Here is a 13645-nt window from a genome sequence, read left to right on the forward strand (position 1 = left end):
CAGTATTTCCAACAATTACAAACTTTTCAAGTACCATGGAACTACTAAGTTGGAAAATTCCAGTGCAGAGCAACTTAAACTGTATTTAGGACCAGTTTCAAAGTCTTTTCTTGCTCTGGAATACTCTCAAAGCTGGGTTAAATATTAGGTTGGCCAAAAAGTTCATTTCTTTTTTTGTATGATGGCTCTAATAGCACTTAGCTGTCTTCAACTTCATGCAAAACAATTTTGTTAGATTGTATTGTGACAGCTGTCATATTAGTGTGCATTTTAAAAAAAATTTATCAAATTTGGTATATTTTTGTACAGCCATTTTAATATTGAACATGGAAGAAAATTGCAACATTTTAGGCATACTATGCTTTATTATTTCAAGAAAGGTAAAAATGCAACTGAAAAAAAGATTTGAACAGTATATGGAGAAGGTGCTGTGACTGATTGAACATGTCAAAAGTGGTTTGTGAAGCTTCATGCTGGAGATTTCTTGCTGGACTATGCTCCACAGTCAGGTGGACCAGTTGAAATTAATAGCAATCAAACTGAGACATTAATTGAGAACAATCAATGTTATGCCACACAGGAGATAGCTGAGATACCCAAAATATCCAAATAAATAAAATTATTGATAAAAATGCAAAATGTGTTTTTTATGGAAAATACTAAATGGACTTTTTGGCCAACTTAACATTAAATGGATTGTAGAGGAAACTCAAATATTCTATATATTGCCATAATATAAACAAGGCCCACCAAGCTTTTTGTGTTGGGAGTGCGAAGTGCAACAATGTCTTTTACTTGAAGGTAATATGACAACTTGAGCCTTGCTGTTGAATCTCTAGAAGCTTCCTGAGGTAGCAGCAAAGAATTTTCATGAAGCTTAATCTTTTCCTCCTTCTGGCACACGTTTGTCTTACACAAACACTCAGGAAATCTGTTCATCATTTTCTAACTTTAAAATAACATCAATATCTCAGACCACACACATGTTCCCAATACATGGTGATGAGCAAGTTGATAGAGGTTGCTGGGCAGTAGATTAAGACAAAGAGCCAGGGATGAGACAATGAAGGTGTGCTGCTGCTCTGCCAGATGAGAGCAAACTGCATCTGGTGATCACTGCTAACCAATATAGAGAAAATAGCATTTGCTAGATCAATAGTTGCATACTAGGGACCAGAGCCCAAGCTGATTTAGTCGAACTAAAGAAGCAATATCTGAAATAGTAGCAACAACTTGAATTAAGACCCCATTATATATTGTCATTCTTCAAAAACTCATTTTCCTTCTATACTGGTCACATATGTGTGTGTGTGTGTGTGTGTGTGTGTGTGTGTGTGTGTACACACACATATATAGCTTTCAAGTCTTTGAAGATGGCACTGATCTATGATATTTCCAGGAATGCACTATTTAAAAAAATTGTAATGAATGCAACTATAATGCTCATATATTAAGTATACATCTTAATACATTTTTCAGAACAAAATTATCATATAACCAGCTGCCAGATAAACACAACCGTGTTAGCACCTCAGTAACTCCCTCTGTGCATTCTTCCACTCACTACCACTTCCACAGGTAACTGTTATCCACACCCCTAACAAAATAGATTAGTGTACCCTGTTTATATAATGTATATAAAAGGGGTAATATACAATGTACTCTTTTGTACCTTTCTTCTTTTGTTCAATACTTATCCATACTGATGTGTGGTGTTAGATTTGTAACAATAAATTTCTATTGTTGTATAATATCCACATTATTTAGTCAATCTGTTATTACTGGGTATTTTGGACTAATTCAATTAATACTGTTATGAAAATTCTAATACATGTCTTTTGGAGAATATCAGTATACATTTGTGCTGATTATGTACCTATGAATGGAAGTTCTGGTTCTGAGCATGTATACACTCAGATTTACTAGATATTGATGAACATTTTGTTCCCAGTGTGGTTGTGCTGATTTTCACTATCAGCATTAGTGTATGAGATCTCTAGCTGTTCCTTATCTTTGCCAACACTAATTTTCTATAATTTTCACTTGTAGCTTTTCTGACGTGTGTACTATATTTCAATAAAAAGTTTACTAAAAAATCTCATTTTAAAAAATTAAGGAGAGCAAACTATTTAGTGATATTGGGAATCTACCAACTTGTTCAAGTCAGAGAGCACAGTGACCCTTGAAACTATTCATGTTCTAGGGAAATTGCAACCACTCAACTAACTCTGCCACCATAGCATAGTAATAGCTACTGACAATACATAAATGATTGGATGTAGCTATATTCCAGTAAAAAATTTATTTGCAAAAACAGAAGGTAGGCCATAACTTGATGACCTCTACTGTAAATTAAAGTAACAACTTGAAAAGAATTGGAGGATTTTATTAAGATTAAAATCAACAGAAACAACTCTATTGGGCATATTTTCAACATTTGGGGGTGATATCAATAATTATCTCCTATTCTTTTTTATAACTATAAAATCTTGAAAAGTAACTTAATTTTCATAAGCTGAAATGTAAAAAGATATGCCTAAATAATATACCAAAATTGTCTTTTCTTCCAACTTCCCTTCTTTTGTAACTTTTAAGGCAATGTGTGACTTTAGACATTATCTGAAAGTACTTATATTTGGAAGCTGACATAGAGATTTTCTATATATGCTAAATCATCATATATATGCTAATATGTTTTTCATGGAGTTGGTATTTTCCACTCACATCTGGGTTATTGAGCTAAAAACTGAAGCTTCATCAGGGTCAAAGATTTAGTAAGTTACTATTAACTGTTATGCTAGTGAAAACAATGTCCTTTTTTGATATGAGTACATGCCAAGCTGCATAAAAAAATTAAGGTGGAAAAGAAATTAAATAAATTCTGAAGAATGAGTAAACATTTCTTCTTCTGACACTATCAATAATGAAATCAATCATGAATAAACAAGTAATTTCAGAGAATTATTGAGGCCAAAATGAATGTGTGTTCTAATGATGTCTCATACCACTTGTTACCCTTCCACATGATTGAATGCTTAATGGAGCTCTCTGATACCCAAGTTAAATTTTTTACTATGTAATGTGATGTGATTCTCAAGCAGAATAGAATTAGGTTAATTATCATTGTTGTAGCATTTAGTTGAAATAAAATACTCCATGTTTTGCTACGAAGCAATAAAGAGTTCATGCATAATGAGAGTCAGAAGAGGCATAATAGAGAAACAATAATCCAGACAACTGTTATAGAAAGAAGCTAGGAAAAATGAGCAATGTAAATATAATATGAAGAAAACATATATAATTCCACACTAATAATTATCATAAATTTCATTACATTGCTTCCACTAATCTCACTTGTTCTTACATATGTACCTGTGTCAAATTTTAATTTCTCCCAGACTATCTGTAAAATGATGTAAAGCTTTTTAAATAAATGCTTTGACTATAGTCCTGACCTGAGATTATATATGCACCCTCATCATGAAGGGAAAATATTAATATAAGATTTTCAATGAGAGCTGCTGATTTCACCACAAACTCTTACCAGTTGAGTTTTTCAGTGCTGATCCAGTTTCTGAAGGACAGTGGGAATTGAATGTGAAGGGTAATTATTTTTTGTTATATACTTTTATCCATTTATTTGCTACTTTCTACCATCTCTGCTTTAAAATGAAAATACAGAGGCTCCCAGGACATATCAAAACATTTACCATTGAGGATATACAGATCCTAGAAAAAGTAGTTACTCTCAAAAAATTAGAAATGATAGAAACTGGTAAAATATATTTTTACTGTTTAGTTCAAAGCCTGCAGAGCAGATTGCACCCAGAGTCAGGGAAAGCCTCCTTGGAAATGGGTACAATCTGAGAAGCATCAGAAAGCCAAGGAAATTTCTCTCACTGGCCTTATCTTCATGCTTATCTACTCATTCCTTCCAATAAAATGTTTCTAAGACAACTGACATTGGAGAATCATAATAGATCAGAATTATAACAGACATTAAACATTGTCTAGTACAATTAATTCATTAATCCCTTCAAAAATACTGAAAATTGATGAGATAAAGATAATCTTGAATTTTTTATCAAGATTAATTTCTTGAAGTTAAGCTTTCCAATAATGTATATGTAAACTGTATATTTTAATGAAAACTTTTAAAGCTAAAATTTCCTCTTCTAATTTCTACTCACTGATAATTACAATGTGTAATTATTGACTATTTACTATGTGTCAAACACTGTGCCTAACACTTCACCTGTATTTTTTATTTTAATTCTTCCAATTACTTAATCAAATTATAGAAACTGAAGGTTGGAAAGTTAAACAATTTGCTCCAATTTCATACAACAATGGAATGTCATGGCAGAGATTTGATCCCAAGTTTGTTTGATATCAGAGCTTTGAGCATTACTCAAAGAAGAGTACATGTTGCACTCTTCCCGATCTACATAAAAACCTTTTAAGTATCTGAAATCAATTAATGAAGCTATTGTGATTCTCACTCAAATTAAATGTCCCCAGTTTTTTTCCTAATAATTTACTTGGTTTTCATAACATCTTTTCTCACATTTGTGGAAGATCTCTAAATGTAGAAACAATAACTGAATACAAAATCCAGATGTGTTCTAATTGATGTAGCACAGAGAAAGTCATGCCTTCCCTTCTGGTCACTTCACTTCTGCCTGAATTAGACAGTAGTTTCATTACTTTAGAACGGTGGTGTCCAACCTGTGGCTCACAGGCTGTGTGCGGTTCAGGATGGCTACGAATGTGGCCCAAAACAAAATCGTAAATTTATTTAAAACATATGAGATTTTTTTGTGATTACGTGGTGCAATGTCACATAAAACAAACCTATATACACTCACTACTTGTACGCATGGGTGGCTTCAGTTTTACAGTGGAGTGTGTCTTCTGGTGTGTTATCTTCCATGTGCAGACAGTAGAATTGACACCATCAGAGGTTACATGTGCTGGTGGTGACTTAGTGAGGCAGTGATTATCAATAATATCTCACCTACCCTCGCAACATTAGGTGTTTGATGTTGTCTAGAAGTCAGGAAAGCATTCTTATTTGATTTTTAAAGATGCTTCCACACCTCAGCAACTCCTCACACATCTCCTGCTGCACTTTACAACTGACCCTCCTCTTTGCCCTGAATTAGCAGCTGAGAGGACTGTGGAAGGGCCCAAACCTTGTTTTCTATTTTCCTGTCAATTAATTTTCATAATAAGAATAAAAAAATCCCTTATAAATTATTTTTTAAATCCCAGCATGGTATCTACAACTTCTCAAAAGAAAAAAGAACCCCCAAAGAGAAAAACTACAGATGAAAGAAGATTGTTCAATGAAAAGTAGATAGATGACTACTTTTTTCTCAAGGCAAACAGCAAGGCACTTTGCATAATTTGTAGGGAATTTGTGCAGGTTTTCAAGGACTATAGTTTGAAAAGGCATTATATGCAAAAACATGCTGCCAAATTCAATGCATATGTAGGATTGTGTCATAAGGACAAAATAGTGGAACTGGAAAGAAGTCTGTCTTCTCAACAAAATTTTTTTTTCAAAAAGTTACAACTTGGGCAGTTTTCACTATAAAAGCTAGTTTTGTGGTAGCATATTTAATAGCAAAAAAATTGAAATCATTTACTGATGGTAAGTTTATTAAGCAATATAGAGAAAGTGTGGCAGATATAACTTGCCTTGAAAAAAAAGGAGGATATTTCTAAAATCAATTTGTCTCACTGGATCATAGCCAAGTGAATTGAAAAAAATGGAAAATCTACCAAAAGAAATTTGGAGAGTAAAGCTGCTAATTTTAAATTCTGTGCTTTGGTCATGGGTCATAGCACCCATGCTATCTCTGGGTGCTGCAGATACAGCTTAATTTGCCACTTTTATTAGAGGTATTGATGATGAATATAATGTCACTGAAGAAATGCCTTTTTAGTGCCATTAAAAGACACAACTGAATCATGAGATTTATATGAAGTAGTAAAAAATATGTTCAAGTGATATTTTTAGCTATTGTCAACATATCTGGTATAGCTATTAATGGTGCCCCAGTGATGGCAGATAAAAGAGAAGGACTTGTAAAATTAATAGAAATTGATGCAATTGCTGCACAAAACTCACATTTGATGAAGTATCATTGCATAGTACATCAAGAAAATCATGCAAAAAAGCTTTAAAAATGGATAACATCATGTAAATCATCATCAGGACCGTGAATTTCATAAAAGCCAAGGGATTGAATCATCACCAATTCCAGGAATTCCTTAAAAGTATTGATGTGGACTATGGCAATATCACTTACTTTTAGGAAGTAAATGGCTAAGTTGAGGCCAAATGTTGAAAAGATTTTATGTTTTGGGACAGGTTATCAAGCCATTTATGGTATCAAAAAACAAATTTGTGCCAGAACTTGTCGATGAAAGCTGACTTACAGATTTAGCAATTTTTGTGGATTTAACTGCTCATTTAAATGAGTTAAACGTGTGTCTTCAAGGTGAAAACCAACTTATCAATAACATGTTTCAAACCATAACAACATTCCACATGAAGCTGAAATTATGGCAAGCTCTAGTTAAGGTAAACAATTTTATGCATTTTGACACATTGACCACATTGACTAAATACAGTCCTGTGAACAGCAAAAAGATATGCAGCCTCATTTTTTCAATTTGATAAAATAATTTGAAAATAGATTATGAGATATAGGAAAATAATCAATATTTTGCTATATTTGTGACTCCATTTTCAGTTGACATACATACATTACCCGACAATTTTCAAATGGAATTCATAGTGCTGCTATCTGACATTCAACTTAAAGAAAAATTTGATCATGTCTCTCTTTACTGTACTTTTATAGGTCCTGTCTTCCCAGAGACAAATATCCCTTGCTTCACACTCACACCTTATTCATGTCATCACTATTTGGCAGCATCTACATTTGTGGGCAACTATTTTCAAGAATGAAACACATTAAGATTAAAATTAGAATGAAAATATCTGATGAGCACCTTGAGAATTCGCTGAGACTTAACAGCTCTTTCCAGCAAACCAGATATTGATCCACTAGTTTCTCAAATACAGTGTCAAACATCCCATAGTTTAAGGTTGCCCTCTTTTCTTTTACTTTTATAATAAAAAATATTTTAAAAATCAATCATGTTTTATTATTTTGATATGCACATTTTCTATATTAGTGATCACAAATTTGGGACCTGCTTGATGATTTTAAAAGATTATTGAAAGGGCTGCTGCATAATTAAGGTAATTATATAAGGAATTTTTTGTTTATATGTGATGGCAGATATCATGAATATTATGCATGGACTTTTTTTTTTGCTCATCAGGTTTGGTTAGTGTTTGTGTATTTAATGTGTGGCCCAAGACAACACTTCTTGTCTTTGGGTCAACACTCCAGTGTGGCCCAAAAGGTTGGACACTTCTGCTTTAGAACATTTAAGTCATGCAGTTCAGCCATGCCAGCATTTTCTGTAGTGTGTGTGGTGTATGTGTGTGCTTAAGAACCAAGAGTGGGACTTAACTATTTCCCAATTACATTTTATATTATTATACACATCAAGTAATTTTGACCTACTAAATATTTCAAGATAACAACTCAGCCACAGGTAACATATGTTACACATATCTAGTCATCTGCAAATTTCATGAGAAAGTCACTCGGAGTTTCATGCAACATTATATTCAACATTGATGAAAATGTTGAATATAAATTTCTAAGGAAATGAATTATCAATTTGTTTTATATTTATTTGCATCAGAAAAGGTTTCGACTGTTTTTTGAGGATAGATAAGTGTAGGTAGTTTGCACTGATGGTAGCATATGAATATGGGTAAGTCAACAAGAGGAAAAACCTTTGTAAGATATTAGTTTAAGAATTCATACAGACGTGATGGCTGTTACAAAATACTCAAGGGAGTGAGTATAAAATAAGAGGTAAATGATGCCAGGATATTATAGAAATCTGGAAAATCAGAAGTAATGAGAGGTTTACAGAAAAAAAATAGAGATTCAAAGAAGGGAATATTAATGCTTCCCACTATTAAAAATTTACAAATATTACAGAAAAGCAAAATGGGTAGAAATAAAGAGTTTATGGGACAGCTATAGGCAAGACACCAAGCATACACTCTGATGATCTCAACATAATTTCCCAAGGAGAAATAGCATATAGTGTGACTAGAGTATATGTCATGACAGTAATCATTAAGGATGATGCTTAGTTGCTAAAGCAAGAATCTATAACCTTGACCAAGAGAAAGCTGCCCATAATAAACAAGCCTGGTGCACAGGAATAACACCTCGAAGCATGAGCCAAGTACTACATCCTGAAACTGAGGACTGAGTGATAAACATGTGCATATCTGTGTAAGAACTGAATGTTTTGTAGCATTTTAAGCCCATACTTTTTTCTTGTGAAGGAAAACCTGACCCCATAACTTTGGGGTTTGTATCTTCAACAGGTGAAATTTTGGAATGAAGCTCAGATCCCAGCATGCAACCACTAGATTTCACAGTGGGGAAGATTATGCTAACTGATATAAAGAGAATTTTTAGTCAAAGTTAAGAACAGAAAATATGTTACAAAGGGTGAAAGAGTGGGTGATGGAGGAAGAGAATGAGGAAACAGAGTGAATGAAGATTACTCTGAGGAGGGGCACTGAAGTGAGTTGAGAATGGTGTGATAGCATGATGAGGAAGATTTGGTTGTTACTGTTTTTTATTTTGTTTTTGTCTTTTTTAATGGTGAGGAGTAAAGAGATGAGCATGTCTGTAGCCTCAATGGATGTAGTCAGTACTGAAGAGGAGAAAGGTAACAATAGATTATAATTCCAGAGAAGATAAGAGGAATGGTTACAGGAAAACGGCAGAGAAGTAGTAGAAATATTTTAGTCTGCCAGGTAGCTCCCAGACTAATATTACTAAGACATAATCCAAGAGCACAATCAGTTTTTTTTCAGCAGAATCCAATTAGAAACTGGATACAGAATTCAATATCTAATTGATTTATTCAAACCCCTGAAAGGTGTCATTTGTCAAGGAAATTTTCACCAACTTATGCCAGGTGGAATTCCTGTAGGACTAAGGCTTTGTTCTTATCTCCTGTTTGCAAAGTCTCCCTACGCATAATGGACAGGTCAGACCATATCTTTTGACACAAGCAAGGGCTTACTGCAGTGTGTATGTCCTTATGGAACTTGGTGGACCTGAGCCTTTTTGTTGGATAACTTGTCTATGTAACCTTGTCTTTAGAGGCAGGGTCTTGACCACAGGCCTTGAAGACAGAAAAGAAAAAAATTATGTAGCTTCTCTGAAGGCTATTTCTGGCAACCTAATACAAAATGTATCTGGGTTTTATGTACAGTGCACAACTAATCATTGCTTTAGTGGTGTGGACTCATGTAAAAGTAGCAAAACAGTCACAGTTGCCCTCACATAGAATGGGCAAATGTTTTAGAGTTCTGAGTGAGAGAGAGGGATTGGTCTGGGAATATACTGAATGTGGGCCACATGAGCAGAGAAGTAGAAAAAAATGTTCCATAAAAACAACCATAATTTTCCATGCTCTTTACTGATCCTGAAAATAGCAGTCTGTTTAGCAGCAGATGTTTAAATCAGAGGTGATTGAGTAAAGACAGCCTATGACAATCCCATAATTATTTGAAGGTGAAAAATGTGTTTGTACAAAGTTTATGTAAGGAGAAGTCATAATTTATGTGTTCTTAACACTTATACATTGAGCATATTTTCACTCTTCTTTTTCTTTATTTTTTCTTTATTTTTAATGTTAACACTATTTCAAATATCCCAATTTTCTCCCCTTTGCCTGCTTCCTCTCAGCCTCCATCCCTCTTCCCTCTGGCTGTCCCACACTGTTGCCTGTGTCTATGAGTTATGGGTACATGTTCTTTTATGCATATTCTAATGTCACACACACACACACACACAGTGGGCAAAAGTAGGTTTATAGTTATTCATATGGAATATAATACAGTAATTAATAAATAATACAAGAATAAACTCTATTTCATGTACTTACAACTGTAAACCTACTTTTACCCCCCCATATATATATATATTTGTACATTGACATCTGCTATTTATTGTCCTCTATGTTAAACAATTTTAATCAGTTTTTTTCCCTAGGTAAGGGATGAAAACATATTTTTGGTTTTGATTTCCTTTGGGATAATAGAAATAGGCACATTTCTTTCTCTTTCTCTATAGAACAAAAGATAAAACAGCTGTTATCTTTCCATGACTCTGCTTTTCATTGGTTATGTGACATGACACACTATTCACCCACTGCACTCCACAGGGCACTGCACTCCTTCTATTTTTAACTTTTCTTTTCTCTTATCTTTTTCTATATTTATTCATTATTCATCCATTCATTCATTCAACAAACAATTATTTAGTGCCTTCTTAATGAAAGGTGAAACATGGTCTCTACCTTAGTGTTGTGGGATGAAGGTAGAAAGACAGGTGATAAATACACAAAACAATAAAACCCAGAGCCAAACATAAATTCTGCATAAGAGTAAACTTATGTTATGGAGTTCAGAATAATGAAGGATTGTATCTGAGTGGAATAGTTCTTGCAGATATGGTAGTGTATTGTGGAAAGTTTAATCAAGATTCATTAAAAAACTGAGTTTGAACTGAGATTGAAGAATGGAGTATATAGTGGGGATGTGGGGGTAGTAGAGGAAAACGCACATGAGAGACTTTACCATATCATATCCCAAATTCACAGGATGCACATAATAATATGTAGAATTAAATTGATCTGTTGAGGTATGGAATATTGGTAAAAAAAAGTGATACTATTAGCAGATTTTTAAAAGACAGAAAAGAAGGTTTATGAAAAGGATGATCTTGAATTTGGTTTTGAACATGCTGTATTAGGTTGTAAGAAGGATAAACAGGTAAAGACAATCTCAGAAAAGGACTGGAGTTGGACCGATTTGTCAAAACTGAAAACACAAAATCAATGACATGTACATTGCATGATACACACATTTAGGATAGACTGAGTTTATCTTCTCATTTTCCAAATAAAGAAACCAAAGCAAAGAGATTTGCCAAACAAACAAAAAGTCCACAGGACCAGAACTCTCTTTATCAAACTACTATTATAAGTTACGTTTCTGAAGTTGTAACACTCAGGGTGTGATCAGAGGAGCAGAATCACTATGGGCATTATAGATAATGGGTTTATTATAGGAATGAGACTTAATGCAGCCTTTAGAACTGCTTAGGCAATCTAGTGTAATGCTGTTGTTTCTCCACCTGGTGTTTTTCTGAAGCCAGGGCTGGAAGTTAGGAAGGAAGTGTACATGTATATAGGGGGAAGTAAGGAAAAGCTGGAATCCATGAAGACAAACATGAATGCCCAGAAACAAACCAGTGCCCTGCCCTGTCCCCCATAACCTTTCATCATGGGGATGAAGGTGGTACATATGATAAGCTGATTCACTTTCCTTCACCACCCGGCATGCACTTGGCTCAGAACGCAGAGAAGCTGAAGGAGCTGATCCCAAGGGAACTGGAAAACTGCTGAAACAACCACTGCCCCACACAAGCAAGGTGAACCAGCAGATCATCAACAATGTGCCTGAGCTTTTTGAGTACCTGCCCGGCTCTGTCCTGACCTATAGTGCACAAAGAGATGAATAGCTGCTTCACTTCCAAACCCTGAGTACTTTTCTTTTGTGACCTAATGGAAAGCAGGTAGGAAGGGAATTCTGGGAAATGTAGTTCTAACTTAGCTATGCTGACACAATATGAAACCACCACAGTCTATCCCTTGACAACTTAGCACCATACTTGAAACATTTTAAACCACATTCTTTTTAGCTTACCTAAGTCTTCCAAATAAATACAATAGAGAAATTGTACTTCAATTTAATAAGATTTAAATATGCTGCATTCAAACAAAAGCATGCTGCCTCACTCCCTCAAAAATGGTATCAAGTTCCTTTATTCATCTTTGAATAATGCTTATTCTTCTTCTAGCTGAGTTACTCTCCTCTTTTAATATCACCTAGTTTACATAATGAGATGTAACAGTTACTATTAATATGCTTTATATTAGATAGGAAGATGTGGGAGGAGAAGAGAATTAATTTACATTACATATATATAGTCAAATAAAGTAAGGAAGAAATCCTCATAACTATTGTAGATTCTGGTTTTTGCAACTGATCATGTGGTTGAACTGATATTTATAACTTTCTTTTTCTATCATTGATGCTATGTTCTCTTTGCCCTCAGTAAACACTTCCTTGCCAGGTTCCTTGCCTGGTGGGATGACCCAAGTCTTTATTTTATAAAGGTCTTGGACATTAGTAGTGCTGCCAATAATGGTGTTGTTGTAGTATTTTTATTAACTTACAACAGGACAACAAAGAAGACACTTCAGGGGGTTTTCTCCATCCCAGACATTCTCCTTTTTACTTCCATTATGTAAAGCATCCTAGTTTTCCCTTGAAAGTCAGGGCCAATCAACATAGCCAGTAGAGTAAACATTTGCCTTGCCTGTTGATTGACTGGCATGAGAAGCCCAAACTGGCCAGCTAGTCAATATGTGTGTGAGTTTGAATCTCTTATAGTGGTTATTGCTGCCTATAAAATTGCACCACTACTTAGTGGTATAAAATAACAACCATTTTATTTTCTTCACCATATGTGGGTAAGTTGGGAAGAGCCCATTTAGAAAATTCTCATTTTGTTGCAGTGAGGTGTTGGCAAGGGTGACAGTAAGCTGCCTGGTCTGGTTTAAAACAAACAGACAAACAAAAAACCAATAAAACATAATTACAGGGCTGGCAGTTGATGCTGCAGTCCAGGTGGGCAATCAATTGCAGTGCCTATCCATCGCCTTCCCAGCACAGCAGTCTCCATGTGGTCATATTATTCACATGGTGGCTGCCACCCATCAGAGTGAACATCCTAATAGGAATGAGGAAAAAGCTGCATAGTCTTTTATGATCTGGCTTCAGAAGTCCAATATCAAAAATTTCTCTGAACTCTACTGGTCAAAGCATTCACAGGCCTGCTCTGTTTCAAGGAAAGGGTACATTGACCCTAATTTTTGAGGGAAGAAGGTTGAAAAACCTATAATCATATTTTTATAAACTATAATAATAGTCTTTGATTCCCTTCATACTCTCTACACTTCTGTTCATTTAGACCATGCACAGTTTTCCAATTACCTTGTGTTTTTTTAAAGTATGAGCAGTAGTACTTATACTGCTTTCTCTTCCAAGGACATCTTAAGCCTGTGATCTCTTTCTATCAAGATGCTGCTATTTTTAGATTCAGCTTTAATTCTAACTTACTAATTTCTTCATTCATCCACTCATTCAACAAATCTTTATTAAGGTGATTTAGATTCTAAATAACTATCCAAATACTTTCCTAAGGTAAAATTGTCCCTTTCTTAAGCCATTAAGTTATTTATTAACTTCAAATTGTCCCCTTTATCTACTTACTGTCTTCAATTTTCTTCCACCTCAACTGTGTGATTTTTTAAAAATACAGTAAACATATCTTGCATTTCTGCTTCTAAGTTTATGCTACTATATTGAACAGATTGTTCAGTTGTG

This window comes from Phyllostomus hastatus, unplaced genomic scaffold (assembly GCF_019186645.2).
Source record: "Phyllostomus hastatus isolate PE091 unplaced genomic scaffold, TTU_PhHast_1.1 phas_contig_1, whole genome shotgun sequence".
NCBI classification, from domain to species: domain Eukaryota; kingdom Metazoa; phylum Chordata; class Mammalia; order Chiroptera; family Phyllostomidae; genus Phyllostomus; species Phyllostomus hastatus.